The sequence below is a fragment of the Crinia signifera genome, unplaced genomic scaffold (genome assembly GCF_055691185.1).
Source record: "Crinia signifera unplaced genomic scaffold, ASM5569118v1 HAP2_SCAFFOLD_806, whole genome shotgun sequence".
NCBI classification, from domain to species: Eukaryota; Metazoa; Chordata; class Amphibia; order Anura; family Myobatrachidae; genus Crinia; species Crinia signifera.
Genome location: NW_028142715.1, coordinates 2501 through 19269, shown reverse-complemented (window position 1 = coordinate 19269; position 16769 = coordinate 2501). Strand labels below are relative to the sequence as shown.

General features: G+C 49.6%; 1 long non-coding RNA gene across 2 annotated transcripts; it reads right to left on the bottom strand.

Moving 5' to 3' along the window:
* Positions 1-1067: 1067 nt before the first annotated feature.
* LOC146056545 (uncharacterized) lies at positions 1068-10810 on the bottom strand. 2 transcript variants are annotated; one of them, XR_014469328.1, is made up of 3 exons: positions 10491-10810; positions 8438-8706; positions 1068-1274 (listed from the first exon to the last, which is right to left on the bottom strand). It is a non-coding gene; the product is annotated as an uncharacterized LOC146056545 (long non-coding RNA). The 2 variants fall into 2 exon arrangements; XR_014469329.1 differs by having other exon boundaries at positions 8571-8706.
* Between the last annotated feature and the right edge of the window lie 5959 nt (positions 10811-16769).

Sequence of the window (16769 nt, the reverse complement as noted above, 5' to 3'; positions counted from 1 at the left end):
GGCCCTGTCTGGGGTAGCCTCTGTCCTCGAACTTCTGCTGCATGATGTCCAGTTGGTGATGGGTTTCAGAGTCGGTATCAGTGATCCTGCATACTCTCAAAAACTGAGTATGGGAGACTCTCCACCGTGTTGCGTGGGTGCGAGCTGTTGTGTCTAAGTATAGTATTGCGATCTGTCTGTTTGACATACAAAGAAGTGTGTGTAAATCCCAAAAATACAAATGTGTAAAAAATAGGCGTATTTCTGCCTACGAATACACCTATTTTTTACGAATCCATTTTGGTACATTTCCCCCGATGTATACATAGTATATATATACACGCTATACTGCTGTTCTGTTCTCAAAGACAACATGAAGCATATATATCACTTGTGGAGCCGATATTTATGGTACAACACGCCCCTGTAATTCTCACATTCATAGAGATCCCACAGCACATCTCCCCCATGTGTTAGAGCCTGACATCTCCGATTTACAAACATGATCATTAGCGATCAGTTTGACCATGTTATTATTGTATACAGAGATCCATATGTAACACACCCGTCCGGATCCCTGTGTTAACACCATACAATTGTCACGCTAGATGCGGTGACATCTTCTTCACATCACTTCTTAAACATTGCTCGGGCAGTAGTCCCGTGGCATCTGAAATTTACACTTCAAACTTGCACCATTTTTTAACATTGTTTTACTGTTTTAATGTAGGTTATTTATGTGCCATTTATGTGTTGTTATAGGCAGAAGCCAAACCCGGATCCTGGAGCGGAGGTTGTCATACAGAAGTGGGCGATACGGTGGGGTCACCATAGCAACCCATCTACAACAGAGGGGAGCGTGATGATGCAGTGAGGCTCCGCCCACTGACATCCGCCCGCACCGGAAGCCGCACTGGACGCAACCGGGACGCTCCACGTACGGGAATGGTGAGTATGCACATGCTGTATGTATTTAAATGTTTGCTGTGTCACCCGCACGCGTTGTACACCTTGACAAAGGGGTATCCAGTCCCCGAAACGTCGGTCACCTCCAATAAACACATTGTTAAGCCCATGGAGTGCCGCTGCCTGCTTGGATAATTCCTTAGATAGATAGATACCAGAAAGAACCCCCACTGGGGGAATAAACAGCACTCACCAGTCTGTAGTTCAATGGAGGTACAACCAGGAGGTAATCCAAAGTTTATTTTCTGCAAGAGAGATCTTCTGACGTTTCGGTCCCCGCTGGTACCTTTATCAAGGCAGCCACTGTGTCAAATAGTCGCAACTTAAATCTGTGTGGGAAGGGGGATATATAGCCTTTGAGTATAAAGAAATATAAAAATATATGATACAGCCAGTACAGGATATGGCGGGTGAGCCAGTGAGAGGGACTATAGAGAGGTAGGGCAGGGGGATCAGAGGCGGTCCTGCAGCGATGCATAACCCACAACAGAGAGAGCCGGCACCGGGAAGAGTGATCCCTGGAGAGGACAAGGGCCTGTGCAGTGCTGTGAGCTGCTGACCTGTAAGGAGCGGAGGCTGCGCAGCTGTGAGACCAGGAATGGCGCAAGGAGAGCCAGGCTCCTCCAAGTCCCCTACTGCTGCCACCTGCCAGAGGGAAGGGAACCGCGCTGCCCCCACTAGCTGCCAACCACAGGAGGAGCCCCAAACCCAGAGAGAACAGAATGATGTGTGCTGCCGAGGTGTCCTACATAGTGCCTGCCTGTGGAGGAGCCGAGAGGGTGAAGACTAGAACCTCAAGGAAGAAGGTGCTGAGGGGGTAAATTACCTGGGAGCACACCCAGCCGGAGGATTCTCCTGAAGTTGCTCCGAAGAAGATAGAGGACGCAGCAAGTGGAGACCAAGGTGCGCAGGCACCGCGAAGGACACCCGCTCTCGAGGAACCAGGACTGGAGGACATGCAAAGGACCCCTAGCTGGAGACCTGTAGAAGCCCCCTCAGTGGTGCGGAGCTGCCCGTAGAGATGCCTGCCCGAAAGTAAGTTAAGAACACGATGTAACATCAAGGACAGGAGCTGCTCAGAGGACAGGTGACAGCCCAGCGGAGGAGAGGATAGAGGAGGATCCCCAGCCTGATAGGAGCCGGGGGTGGAAGCAGAGGCCGACCCAGAACAGCACAACAGGCGGAGCAGAGGACGACCCAGCACCTCCTGCTGCAGGAGCCGAGGACACGGGACACAAGGCAGACGTCAGGCTCATGGCAGATGCTGTGCGGCTGTGGTACAGGTATATGTGCGCTGTTGTGTGTTTATGCTGGGCGTTATGGGTAATAGAGGAGGTTTCTTTTTTAGGATGTCGGTATGTGGTAGACTCGCTAGTTATAGGATGTGTAGTATGCTAGGGTTTGTGGTTATAGTGGATGTATTTGTGTATGCAGGGCACCATTTGCGGATGTACTAAAAGGATGATCACAAAAAGGGATGATCGGGATGATTGCCTGCAGTTCCTATTCGCACCACTAGATGTCACAATTTTTTTTACTTCAACTGAGAATTTGTATGTTGGACACTGGTTGTGTATCCTGGACAGTCGGTAGAATAGGTAATCAGCGCTCAGTATCATTCTGTGGAGTTTTCGTAGCTTCTTAAAAGAAGCTGTAAGCACTGCACAGGGAGGCCAGGCAGCGTCTCCCCTGTGCACAGTGAGCTGACAGGACGCGCTTCTGTCAGCTCCTGCTGTGCTAGCAGTGTGAGGATTCACTAATGAGAATCCTCACACTGTGCCTACCTAGCTAGTGTAAAAGTTAATAAAATAATAAAAACCCTAACTAACTCTACTCCTTCGGCTGCTCCGGCAGCCCTTTAGAATAGCACCCACTCCAGTGGGCACCTAACACGAACTGAGGAGTCTGGGATGCAGTAGGAGAGGAGCCTACCCTCCAAAAGCTTTAGGATAGGTGCCTGGCTCCTGCGGACCCTCCTACATCCCAATGTGAAGCTGTGTCACCAGGACCATTGAAAGAGAAAAGTATGTGCTGCACATACTTTTTGTACTTGCTTTTCATCGCATTGTATGCACAACGCATGTACAAGGATGAATGCGATGCGTGCTATTTAAGCTCAAAATGCACGCCCGCATCGAGACGTGTATGGGCACCTTAAGTCAGAGAGAACCTGAGAATTCTGACTGGGAAGTGCAATTAACAGGTCAGATGTGGACTGCTGCTTTGAAGTTGGATATCTCCATTTCTCCAGGGCCGATTTTAAAAATGCTGGTATCCCTGGAAAAAGGGGATCCTCAGCTATCAGAGTATGGCCCTTATACACCTGGGGCCCCAGAGCAAGTGCCCATTAAGCCCATACGAAAAGACCGCCCTGGTCCCGGTTCGCTGACGTCATCCGGGGGCGATTATGCTGTGTACACACGGGGGCGATAGGGGCTGAAATAGCTGGGAATATGGTTGCTGAGCGACCATATTGCCAGTGATTGGAGTGTGCACCAGCGATAAATCGCCGGGTGCGCGCTCCCGTTTTCACAAAACGGGACACTGGGCAATATAATCTAGCAATATATTGCCAGCGATCATATTGCCCCGTGTGTACGCACCTTTATTCCTAACAATTTTGCTGCACCCGTCATCTTGAAACGTGCACATGTCCCTTTGTTGATGAATTTACAAGACAGCCTAATTAGAGCAATAATTGATATTTGCGTGGAGATTAATAACAGTATTACAGACACACATGCTATGACCGATAACACACACGTAACAGACTTATTTTAATTTTTTTTCTAATGCACTTTATTTCACATTTATCACTTTTCACTTATGTTTTTAATATTTCGCTGTCCTTAATAAATGATTCAATAAACATCATGTTTTAGCCAATTCTCTGTTTCTTGGGTCACTTTATTAATGTACCTATAACATTAATCAGAACATTAATATATGCTAACCTAGATTGCCCCTTGTAGGAATACTTTATCTTTCTTTGCTTCCAAGTCTAATACATATTCCTGGGTGCGCCTCCCCCATTACCAATTGATACTTAATATAGTAATGCAGGGGTGAGATAGCTATACCAATTACAGGCCGTTCGGATTGATAGCCTCTATCTATTAACCTGTATCAGCGATATCAGATGGTCGACAGTCATCAGGTCGACATACTGCAAAGTCGACATGGGTCTAGGTCGACAGGTCATTAGGTCAACATGGTCTAGGTCGACTGGGTTTTTCACTGGATTTTTGGGGGTTTTTTTGAGCCGACATGTGCCGACAGGCGGAATTTCATGCCCTACCATCCACTAGGGCAGGCGTTCCCAACCACGGTCCTCAAGGCACACCAACAGTGCAGGTTTTAGTGATATCCAGGCTTCAGCACAGATGGATTAATCCAAATCACAGGTACTAATTAAGTCACCTGTGCTCAAGCCTGGATATCATTAAAACCTGTACTGTTGGTGTGCCTTGAGGACCGTGGTTGGGAACGCCTGCACTAGGGTGCGGTGGGAGAATAACATAGAGTGCCAAGCACAGCCAGACATGCGAGGGGATGCGGTGCACTTAATCCTGTGTCCATGTTGACTGTGTCGGCATTCGGGTAAAAAAAAAAGTACAAAACCCCATGTTGAGCTAGACCAGTGGTAGCCAACCCTAGCCTTCGAGAGCTACCAACAGTTCACATTTTACAGACAACCTAGCTGCTGCACAGCTGCACTCATTAATCACTGGCACATTTTAAAAGATACAGATGGAGCTAATTAGCTCACTTGTGATTCTGTGAGGAGACCTGCAAAACATGCACTGTTGGTAGCTCTCGAGGACTAGGGTTGGCTACCCCAGAGCTAGACCATTTTGACCTAATGCTTTTTTGGACCAAATGACCTGTTGACCTTGACCCATGTCGACCTTGCAGTATGTTGACCTAATGACTGTCGACAATCTTTAGGTCGACCATATGATCCTTACCTGTTTCAGCAGGGGCGGATTGGGATGAAAAACCAGCCCGGGAAATTTATGAAAGCAGCCCTAATGGGGGTGGAGTCTGCTGAGGGGGTGGGGTCTGTGAAAGGGGGCGGGATCCCTACTTATAGGGTAGAATTCCAGGTTGCATGCAGTTGCGGCCTTTCTTGCAACTTTTGCTGCAGTTGCATCTGCAGCTATATGCTAATGCCATTACACTGCCCTGGTGCATGGCCGTGCACCAAATATATGGACTGGCCCCGCAGGAAAATACAAACACATTTGCACCAGCAGGAAAAAAAAAACATCAAAATCAATTTGCCCCCCACAGGAATAAACACATTGTTACCCCTCTCCCCCCCAGATAAAACACTGGCTCAAATAGAAAACAATGATATTTACTGATAGCCCAAACAGGTAAAATAAATACATTGACCCCTGACAGGGCAAACATTAACCATTAGCCCCCACAGAAATAAAATAAAAACACATTGAGCTCCACACACACAAAAAAGTGTGGAAAGTATATGTCCCTGGGGTGGGGGTACTGTGGCTAGGAGGACTTGGGGTAGCATGGACAGTGTATGTTCCTGGGGGGGCAGGGATATTGTCGGTAGTGTACAAGTCAGAGAGGTATATACTGGAAGCCAGGGGTTTGAGCGGATAGTGGCTATGGGTGGGTACTGTACAGTGAGGCCTGGAGGGGAGCAGGGGGCAGGCTGGGAGCAGTAGTCGGAAGCAGAGGCAGGCTGGAGTAATAGTAGTGTGGATAAGGGGACAGGCTAGGAGCAGTAGTGGGAAGCAGGGGCAGGCTGGAGTAGTAGTGCAGATAAAGGGACAGGCTAGGAGCAGTAGTGGGAAGCAGGGGCAGGCTGGAGTAGTAATAGAGAAGATAAGGGGACAGGCTAGGAGCCGTAGTGGGAAGCAGGGGCAGGCTGGAGTAGTAATAGAGAAGATAAAGGGACAGGCTAGAAACAGTAGTGGGAAGCAGGGGCAGGCTGGAGTAGTAATAGAGAAGATAAGGGGACAGGCTAGGAGCAGTAGTGGGAAGCAGGGGCCGGCTGGAGTAATAGTAGTGTGGATAAGGGGACAGGCTAGAAACAGTAGTGGGAAGCAGGGGCAGGCTGGAGTAGTAATAGAGAAGATAAGGGGACAGGCTAGGAGCCGTAGTGGGAAGCAGGGGCAGGCTGGAGTAGTAAAAGAGAAGATAAGGGGACAGGCTAGGAGCAGTAGTGGGAAGCAGGGGCAGGCTGGAGTAGTAATAGTGAAGATAACGGGACAGGCTAGGAGCAGTAGTGGGAAGCAGGGGCAGGCTGGAGTAGTAGTAGTGTGGATAAGGGGACAGGCTGGGAGCAGTAGTCGGAAGCAGGGGCAGGCTGGAGTAGTAATAGAGAAGATAAGGGGACAGGCTAGGAGCAGTAGTGGGAAGCAGGGGCCGGCTGGAGTAGTGGGAGTGTGGATAAGGGGACAGGCTGGGAGCAGTAGTGGGAAGCAGGGGCCGGCTGGAGTAGTGGTAGTGTGGATAAGGGGACAGGCTGGGAGCAGTAGTGGGAAACAGCAGCAGGCTGGAGTAGGAGTAGTGTGGATAAGGGGACAGGCGGGAGCAGTAGTGGGAAGCAGGGGCCGGCTGGAGTAGTGGTAGTGTGGATAAGGGGACAGGCGGGAGCAGTATTTGTATGGTTATAGCTAGGCTGCAAAGAATTATTATTAGGGTTAGGCTGAGTTGTGTGTAGAAGTAGGTTTAGGCTGCAGGGGGGCAGGGGGTGTATGGTTAGGTTGTGTGTGTGTTTTTTTTAGTTAGGGTAAGGCCTGTGAGGGATATGAGTAGGGTTAAGGTTAGGCCGCAGGGGTGCGAGTATGGTTAGGGTTAGGCTGTGTGTGTGTGGGGGGGGGGGGGGGGGGTTTCAGTGGCGTAACTAGAAATTTTGATCCCCTCAGCCAAAAACAATTGGACTGTTTCTTGGCAATTCGGCTCCCAGTGCAAAAAGTAAAAAAACTGGAACAATGGCCATGGCCTTACAATGGTGTGGTCTCAAAGGAAATGATGTAGAGAGGCAGTGGGTGACAGTGAAAAGGTAACAGGAAGAGGCAAAGAGTGATGTCTAAAAAAGTCAGAGACCAACAGGAGAGAGAGGGAAATGGGGAGATAGTGACAGTCACACCGGGGAAAGGTAGAGGGTGATGTAGTGGACGATGGGGATGGATAGTGGGAGATAGAGTGGCAAAGAGAGACAAAGGGTGATAGAGATAAGCAGTGGGTGACCTCAGGGAGAGAGTAAAAGAGGTAGTAAGTGGATGATGCCAGGGGAAGGCAATGTGTGACAGAGGATGGCAGGTAGAGGCATTGGATGACAGAAGAGAGAGGTGACAGAAATAGAGAGTGGGGAAAGAGGAGGGAGGGGGGGAGAGGGGACAGAGGGAAAAAAGGGAAGGGGGTAAGAGGGGAAGGGTGGAGTGGGATAGAGGGGAATGGATAGGGAGAGAGGCGGAGAGAAGGGTAAGAGGGGGAGAGAAAGGAGGGAGATAGAAAGAGAGGGGTAGAGGGAAATGACGACTGTCGTCTCTCCTCCACCCTGATCACTGCTTCCCATGCTAGAGTACAGGACTTTGCCCGTGCTGCACCCCCTCAGTGGAACGCACTCCCTCGCTCCATTAGACTCTCCCCGACCTTGCAAAGCTTCAAACAGGCACTGAAAACTCACCTATTCATCAAAGCGTACCCTTCCACTGCATAAACCAGCTGGTTCTCCGACCCCCTGCCTGTTTACATCCTGCTATCTAACCACCACCCACTCGCTTGCACCTCTTGCAATCTGTCTGTCTCCCCTTCCTACTAGATTGTAAGCTCCTCTGAGCAGGGCCCTCTTCCCTCCTGTTGTCAAAGCCCACTTCTCTTCACATTTCACTCACAGCTCTCCTATACTCCAACACTCAGTGACCATCTTTGTCCGCATACTCCTCTCCATCATTGGCATCAAGCCTCTAGTTGTATGTTGATTGAGTCCTCACTACTTATATCCAAGCTGTAATGTGTATTGATCTGTGGCGCTCTTTATTTGTACTGTATTTTTGTTATTTATTCAATGTTATGCCAAGCTTTGTCTCCCTGTATTGTTCCTTTGTACGGCGCTGCGAAACACTTGTGGCGCCTTATAAATAAAATTATAATAATAATAATGGAGAGGGAGAGACAAAGTAAAAGAGGATGAGAGGGAGGGAGATAGAGAGGCTAAGGATGTAGAGAGAGAGAAGGGGGGAGGAGGAGAAGGAGAGAGAGGAAGAGAGAGAAGGGAGAGAAGGAGAGGAGAGAGAAGGAGAGGAGAGAGAAATAGAGAGGAGGGAGAAATCAGCTGTAAAGGAAAGGAGAGAAAGGAAAAGAGTGACGGAGGGGTGGATAGAGATAGAAAGGGAGAGTCGGAGAGAGAGAAAGAGGGAGTTATGTAACATTGGTGCAAGTGTGGTGTGAAGCAGCTTGTGAGGTAGAGGGCCATACTGCCACATCCTAAGCTGCGCTCGACCCCCCGACTTACCTCCGGCTGTCAGCTCCAGGCTGCTGCACAGCTCCTGCTTCTAGTTGCCAGCTCCCGGCAGCTGCGAGTGTCCGATCCGATCTTCAGGCTCGTGCTTCTAGATATCAGCTTCCGGCTAGCACCAGGTTCATACCTCAGCTCCTGACTCTTGCTTCTGGTGTCAGCTTCAAGCAGCTTTGTGGGTCAGGCTCCCGTCTCTAGCTGTCTGCTTCTGGTTCCCGCAAGGTTCAGACCGCAGTTCCCGTCTCTGGTGTCAGCTGCAACTTAAACTAGATTTAAAAAAAATAAGCACCTAAATGACGGGGGGATGTTAGCGTAAAGTCCCTTACAGCCCTACCACAGAAGGCATTCTATACGGCATAGTCTACCCTCACAACACAGGACCCCAGACTCTCCCCTTACTATGTAGCATCCATCACCCCTCACCCAGCACAGCACCCCTCATTTAAAACCCCTCTTCAAGCACAGCACAGATCACAGCAGAGCACCCATCCCTGTATGCCATCTCGCCACACTCACCAACCCTGTTCCAGCACAACACAGCAACCAACACCTATCCCAGCATGTCAGCACCCCTAACCCTTCTTCCTGCACAGCAACCCCCACCTACCAGCACCGCACAGATCACAGCAGCAGCACCGATCTCCCTACACAGCACTCAGTGGCGGAACTAATGTCTAGTAGGCCCAGGTGCAAACATATGTTTTAGGCCCCCACCAACCTGCCTCCCACCACAGGACGTCAGCCGCCCGCCCAGGTCTAGGACCTGACTCCGCAAGTCTAAGCCAACCAGAATCAGGTCCTACAGTATATCTCTACACTGAAAGAAATCACTACATTACAGTACATTGCCCCCACTCCTCTACACTACATTGCCTCCACTCCTCTACACTACAGTACATTCCCTCAATATGCAGCACTATATCACTACACTGTAAATGCTACACTACAGTGACATTACAGCTTGTCTTCACTCCCTCCAGCTCAGTGGCCAAAGTCTGCAGTATGCTGTGCCCTGACCCTGCTCTTACACCCCCCCGGGAGCCCAGCTTCTGCCTACTGCACCTATACTGTTAGCTGAAATATAAGTTACAAAGCATGGAGACGCAGTTGGTTAGACACATCATCTCACCGCTGGCCATGCCCAGAGCCCCATTCTGCCTGTATCAAAGCATATGACAGCTCTGGGATGGGGGAAGGGATTAAGCAGATTAAATGGGAAGGTAGGTTGCACTGTGGCAGAGGAAATGCAGATGGCATGCCTGCCCTGCAGAAACTGTCCCTTAAAGCAGTGGTTCCCGACCCTGGTACTCAAGTACCCCCAACAGTGCACATTTCCAGGTCACCCAGCAGGTGCACTCATTATTCAGACACGTTTTAAAAGATCACAGGTGGAGCTAATTATGTCACCTGTGATTCTGTGTGGAGACCTGGAAAATGTGCACAGTTGGGGGTACTTGAGGACCAGGGTTGGGAACCACTGCCTTAAAGGATGGCCTCCCCTTTTCTCCTTCAGTCTAAACTGCCCCCTCCTTCTTTGGCTACTGTACTCTAATGCATGATCCAGATGAAAAAATGACAGGGGGTGCACTGTAATTGGGGGGAGAATGGTTACTAGTGTGGCTAGATACGGGAGTATGGAGGAGGATTAGTGGGAGAAACAAGAGGAGAGAGAAGGAATAGTGGGTGGATGGAGCAGGAGAGAGGAGGAAGAGTGGGTGGATGGAGCAGGAGAGAGAAGGAATAGTGGGTGGATGGAGCAGGAGAGAGGAGGAAGAGTGGGTGGAAGAGCAGGAGAGAGGATGAATAGTGGGAGAGTAGGAGAGAGGAGGAATAGTGGGTGGGTGGATGAGCAGGAGAGAGGAGAATTATGGTGTACATTGGGGCAGTGGGGCCAGGGATGGTAATCTCAGAGCAGCTAGGTGCCATTTTGCAGTGTCAGGGTCCTGGCTGAAAGCACCCCATTACAGCTGCTGTAATTGAAATGGGCAGGGGAGGGCAAACTAACATGCACACACAGTGACAAACACACTGTACAGTGGAAGTGCATTACCTGTCAGTACCCCGATGAATCATACCCTCAGCCACCACCTTTATAGAACTGGAGCTTCATTCTTCTGACACAGGAAGTTCAGCAGCACGCAGCAGCAGCCTGTGCAGGGAGAGTGTAGAGTGGAGCCCCCAGGCATACAAATCAAGTGAGGAACACATTCGATCCCTGCCTGTTCTGCTTGTCACCAAGCCGGCTCCTCTGGCTGCTGATCCCCCGAGGTAGGCACCCGACCGCTGCAGCGCTGCTTCTGATTCCCAGCAGCAACCATCGCCCTGAAGTGCGGATTCTTCAGTAATGTCCACAGCTGTGTCTGCTTTCATTGCCGCTTTGAGTGCCCTACTCAAAGCATCAATGAAAGCAGACACAGCTGTGGACATTACTGAAGCATCCGCACTTCTCTCTCCCAGCAGCCGCTCACATACATTTAATTTTTTGCGCGGCTTCAGAGCTCCGCTGGCGGGGAGAAGGGTGGCGCCGCAAAACCCGGAAGTGTGTCAGTCGGGCTGTAAGCACCGCGGGAGGTGCTGTGTGCGGCCGCACATGCGCACCAGCCCTCCCGCGGCCATTTCAACTTCGGCCACAGCCGCGGCCATGTTTATTCAGGGCATTTTGCTGCGGCCGCGGCCGGTAACCGCGGAGATGGCGGTTTGGTGGCCGCGGCCCAGCCAGGGAGGGTGGGCGGCCGCTATGACTCTAAAATGTGCCGGCCCACCGGGAAACGGCCCGGTTTCCCGGTGGGCCAATCCGCCCCTGTGTTTCAGCAAGTGGTGTGAGGCCAATTTCTCTCCTGGGAATGGAGAAATATCTGTGTTTAGAGCCAGACTAGAATCACGTCTGCCCGCAGACAATAGATCGGGTATCATTTTTTTATTTTTTTTTATGTATGTTTGACAAAGGCCATACACTTCACTGGAGGCGAAGATCCGCAGACGAAGGCCAGAGCATACAGCTAATTGCTGCCGATCCTACTATTAAAAAAGAAAAAGGAATGTATTGTATACACAGAACATCGAACATGCCTTCCAACTTTTACCAATAGATCAGTGGGACCTGCATGCAGCTGGCCCTGGAAAGGGGCGGGGCTATGTGCAACGGGGGCGGGACCGGGCATCGAGGCCCCGGGTTTTCCATCCTCTTTGCCAGCGTACCCAGCCCCGTCTCTCCTTGCTGCGCACGGCACCTATCCAGCAATCACCGGCTGCTCCACAAAGCAGAGCAGCCATGATCACCTCCCCTCAAGGGACATCAGGGCAGGCTCCAAATAGCGGGACCATACCACTGTAATCAGGACAGTTGGGAGGAATGCTATAAATACATTATCATGTAGCGCCTATTATTCCTGTTGTCCGACTCTACCTGTATGACTACATGTGAAGGAAAACACAGAGGCTGCTTCTTTTGCCCAACGTTTGGGAATTTATGCTATTTTAGTTTTCGGAACTTGTCTCCTGTCCTACATAACAGTTTATAGACGCTGTGACCAGGGGTGAGGGTCATTAAGTCGACAGTAATTAGATCTTTTGGTCGGCAGTGAAAAGGTCTACATATGAAAAACATCGACCTGGTTTAAATTGATGCTGAAAACGGTCGACACAATCCAAAAGGCTGCATGAAAAAGGTCAACACAGGAATAGGTCGACATGAGTTATTAAAGAAAATTGTGTATGTGGAAATCTGCTGACACGGGCACTGTATAAGTGTACAGCGACACGGACACACAGCTCCAATTTCTATTCACTTTTTTCTTAATGCACTTTTTTAATTTTAACCTATTTTGCTGTTTTGTGCCAATGAATAAACTGTATATTTAGAACAATTGGTCTGTACACAGACTCCGTCCTGCCCCCACTTAAAGTTATTCCTCCTGGTTATATATGGTGGCTAATTATTAATATTATGTAGTTTGAGCAGAAAATATTGTGGTATCAGTGGATGAGTCAAAAACTCAGGCTGCTCCCGGATCCGAAGGCGCTACACCCCACGCCCCTGAAACAGCAGACACTGGAGGAGGATTCAAACCCGTGGTGGCTCAGCCTGAGTGGCTGTCCCAGACGCTGAACTAACGGTACACGCCACTGTACCAGCCACTCATACACGGACTGTTCGTGTATCTCGTAGCTACAATGCAGTGACGTCATTCACGCTGTGCCGCACCATCGCCACCTATTGGCAGCTGCTGGAACTACACCTGGCACATAATGCATCGTCATCACTGCTGCTCCCCCTACATGAGCACTCTGCCGGCTGTTCTGATGGAGGCAGTCACTGACTGGGACGCCATGCCCCTGCGTAGAAGAAGCGGCTGGTAAGTGCACATGTGCAGAACACCCCCTGAGCATTGAGCAACCTGTGGGTGAGGACTGGAGCTCAGTCTGTATGTTGGTCATGTATGTGACTCCCACAGGGCTGCTGCATGGTGCTCCTGGGGATATCTATGTGTATGGGCATACCAGTGTATCCTCAGCAGCGCTACTCTATGGCTCAGGTTGTAATATCTCAGCCCCAGTGCTGTCTGCATTATTATACACTGTATATTATCTATCTGCTTTCCCAAAGTGTGACACAGGTGTATATAGACCAGATTATAATCTATGGGAAGCCTCTGTGTGTATACCATATGTTCTCTCTCTGCTGCAGTAGCTATGCGCGCTTTGCTATGTTCTATGATAATAAACACATGTGAGTGTAATGGTAAATATGTGCCCGGCATGCCAATGTGGTGAGATACAGGTGAGCCAAACCGTACTGGCTAGCAAACTGCACGTAGCCATTAGTGCAGATGTAGGATAACTGGGCATACTGTATATAGGCTGGGATCACTGCTGCGTTCAGGTGACACCAAGTACATGTCACCCGCCGGGATTGCTTGCTGGATGGTTATACAGGGATTATTGTCACATTAGTTATACTGTAGTCTAAAGTGTATACTGTATTATCTACCATCCTAATGGGGCATACACACAGGGGGCGGGATGTACTAAAGGGAAAATGTGATAAAACGGGGGTTTTACCGCATTTTCCTATGTACCATTATCGGTCCGCCCCATCTCCGCCTGGCAGGGTCTCTCAACCTCTGGGTGGCGATACCCTATAGATGCCTATGGGCTTCTATCGCCGCCCGCCGTCCTTGCGACCCATCCTCCATCGATCTACTCCTCCCTTAGCAGGTGTCACAGCCGGGAGGACATCCGGCTGTAGGGAGGAGGAGGAGAGGCAGGGGGACACTGACAGCCGCCAGGATGTGACGGAGACCCCCGCACACCACATTACAGGTATCGCGGGGGTCTCCGTCACCACAACCCGATGCTAGCTGCATATGTTAGTACATATGCGGTAGCATCGCGGCGGCTGGCGATTTACATTAATACATCCCGCCCAGGGGAATATGAGGCTTATTTCTAAGTGATCTGACTAGATCGCTTAGAAATGAAAAAAGGATCACTCCACGTGTATACCCTCTGGTGATGACGATTGCGCTGTTGCCTGACTAGATTTACACTGCATCCAGTTATAAATCTAGTCATCGCCAGTGTTCTCACACCAGAGAACACTGGCGATGACAGATTGTTCAGCACACAATGCTGAGCCATCTGTGCTTAACTGCAAACTTAGCACAGAGGCTCACTTGCACTGTGTGTGCACAGCTTTAGGGATGGACGTCTTTGCAATTGATGACAATAGTGCATACACACTATTGTGCAATGGATGACCATCAATGTTTTTACCTATTGATGGTGATCCATTTTCTTTGACTGATTGGATTGTGGGCCAATCAAAACATGTAGGCGGTGCTTCATGAGTGTTGGGGCAGAGCTATGCTGGTGGTAAGGGTTGCTGGTCTTACTGTACTGCATATTAAAATAATAATAATAAAAAATATATATATAATTTATGTAAGGTGCTAAACAACATATAATGGTGATTCAATTGTTTTGTGCACCCGTAGCTCTTGCCTAATGTAGTGGGAGCTAAAGAATTGTTCGCAGCACTTGCCCTGGTCTTGTTGGCTGCATTTTTGCGCCCTAAATAAACTAGATGCAGCTTATTGCCCTACTGTGCGCGAAGGGTGCGAGGAGAAATCCAGGTGACGTGCAGCCTGGGAGTCGGGTCACCAAACAATTGACTTTGATTTTAAAGCTCGTTTGTCACTGAGCGCCCTTTAGCTGTTTTGAAACTACACATCCCAGCATGCCTTGCCATAGTTTTAGTATTCCCTAATAGCAGAACTGTGGCAAGGCATGATGGGACTTGCAGTTTCACAACAGCTGGCGGGCCATAGTTTGGACATGATTGGTGTATTGGGTTCGTTAGCTGTTCACTAGCCTTTTGCACAAACCACTTTGGCACATATGGAGATGTAATCTCTTTATTAGTCTTTTTATTAGTCTTGCACTCTACTATTACATATAATGCATGCCTTGACACCGTTTCACCGTTCGTGACACCCAAAATGTCGTTAAAATATTTGTTCCAACCAGATTGTTGCTCGGAAAATGTCCAAACTTTTTTTATTTCTTTACATTTTTGAAATACACAAAAAAGGGATTTTTGTAAGAACTTACCGTTCGAATCCCTTTCTCTGATATGGTCCTGGTGACACAGCTCAACACTGGGATGTAGGAGGGTCCGAAGGAGCCAGGCACCTATCCTAAATCTTTTAGAGGGTAGGCTCCTCCCCTACTGCATCCCGGACTCTTCAGTTCAATCTTTCAAAGCCACTGGAATACATTAACTCAGTACAAACGCCTGCACATATTATATGCACATTTTTTAACAATAACTGTTACTTTAACCAATTAAACATGAACATCATGAACACTGGCATACTTACTGAGCGTAAGGGAGGGATCGCTGTGTCACCAGGACCATATCAGAGAAAGGGATTCGAACGGTAAGTTCTTACAAAAATCCCTTTTTCTCTTTCAATGGTCCTGGTGACACAGCTCAACACTGGGACGTTCCAGAGCCGGTCCTTTGTGTGGGTACGCTCAGGTCTGCAGCTCTCATCACTGCTCGCCCGAATGATGCGTCCTCCGACGCGAACTCATGGAACCTATAGAATTTGGCAAAGGTATGAACAGATGACCAAGTGGCAGCCCTGCAAACCTGCTCAGCTGTTGCCCCATGTCGAACCGCCCAAGAGGTGGCAACTGACCTGGTGGTATGCGCATTTATCCTTGCCCGGAACAGGCCTTCCAACTTTAGTGTATGCAAAAGCTATCACAGAGCGCAACCACCTAGAAATGGTCTGCTTAGATGCCGGCCAACCAATCTTATGTATGTCATACAACACTAACAAGGTGTCAGTCTTTCTGACACTCTTAACTCTGTCCACATAAATGCGTAATGCACGCACAACATCCAAATTCCTCAATTTGTCCCTTTTTCTAGAACCCTCTGGGGGTTGAAACACAGGTAGAACTATCTCCTGGTTTAGATGGAAAGCAGAGACTACTTTTGGTAAAAACTGAGGTACCGTCCGAAGAACTGCCCTATCCTCATGAAATATCAAGAAAGGAGACTTGCATGACAATGCTCCTAACTCTGACACCCTCTTCGCTGATGCCACTGCCAACAAGAATACCAGCTTCCATGTGAGAAACTTAAGGTCCGCCAACCTTAATGGTTCAAAAGGTGCCTTCTGAGGCGAGAGAGAGAGAGAGGGTGAGGCGAGAGAGAGAGAGAGAGGGTGAGGCGAGAGAGAGAGGGTGAGGCGAGAGAGAGAGAGAGGGTGAGGCGAGAGAGAGAGAGAGAGGGTGAGGCGAGAGAGAGAGAGGGTGAGGCGAGAGAGAGAGAGAGGGTGAGGCGAGAGAGAGAGAGAGGGTGAGGCGAGAGAGAGAGAGAGAGAGGTGGGTGAGGCGAGAGAGAGAGGGTGAGGCGAGAGAGAGAGAGAGAGAGAGAGGGTGAGGCGAGAGAGAGAGTGGAGAGAGAGGGTGGAGAGAGAGGAGAGAGAGAGAGGGTGGAGAGAGAGAGAGAGAGGGAGAGAGAGAGAGGGTGGAGAGAGAGAGAGGGTGGAGAGAGAGAGAGAGGGTGGAGAGAGAGAGAGAGAGAGGGTGGAGAGAGAGAAAGAGAAAAGGAGAGGGGGTGTGGAGGAGGGGAAGTGAAGGAGAGGAGGGGGGAGTGGAGGAGCAGAGAAGGGGAGGGGGTGCGGAGTATAGGAGGTGAGCAGGAGGGAAGCGAGAGGAGGAGGGAAGCAGAAGAGGAAGGGGAGCTGAGGAGTGAGAGGAAAAAAGAAAGGAAAGTAGGGGAGGGGGTGAGGAGTATTGGAAGCAAAAGAAA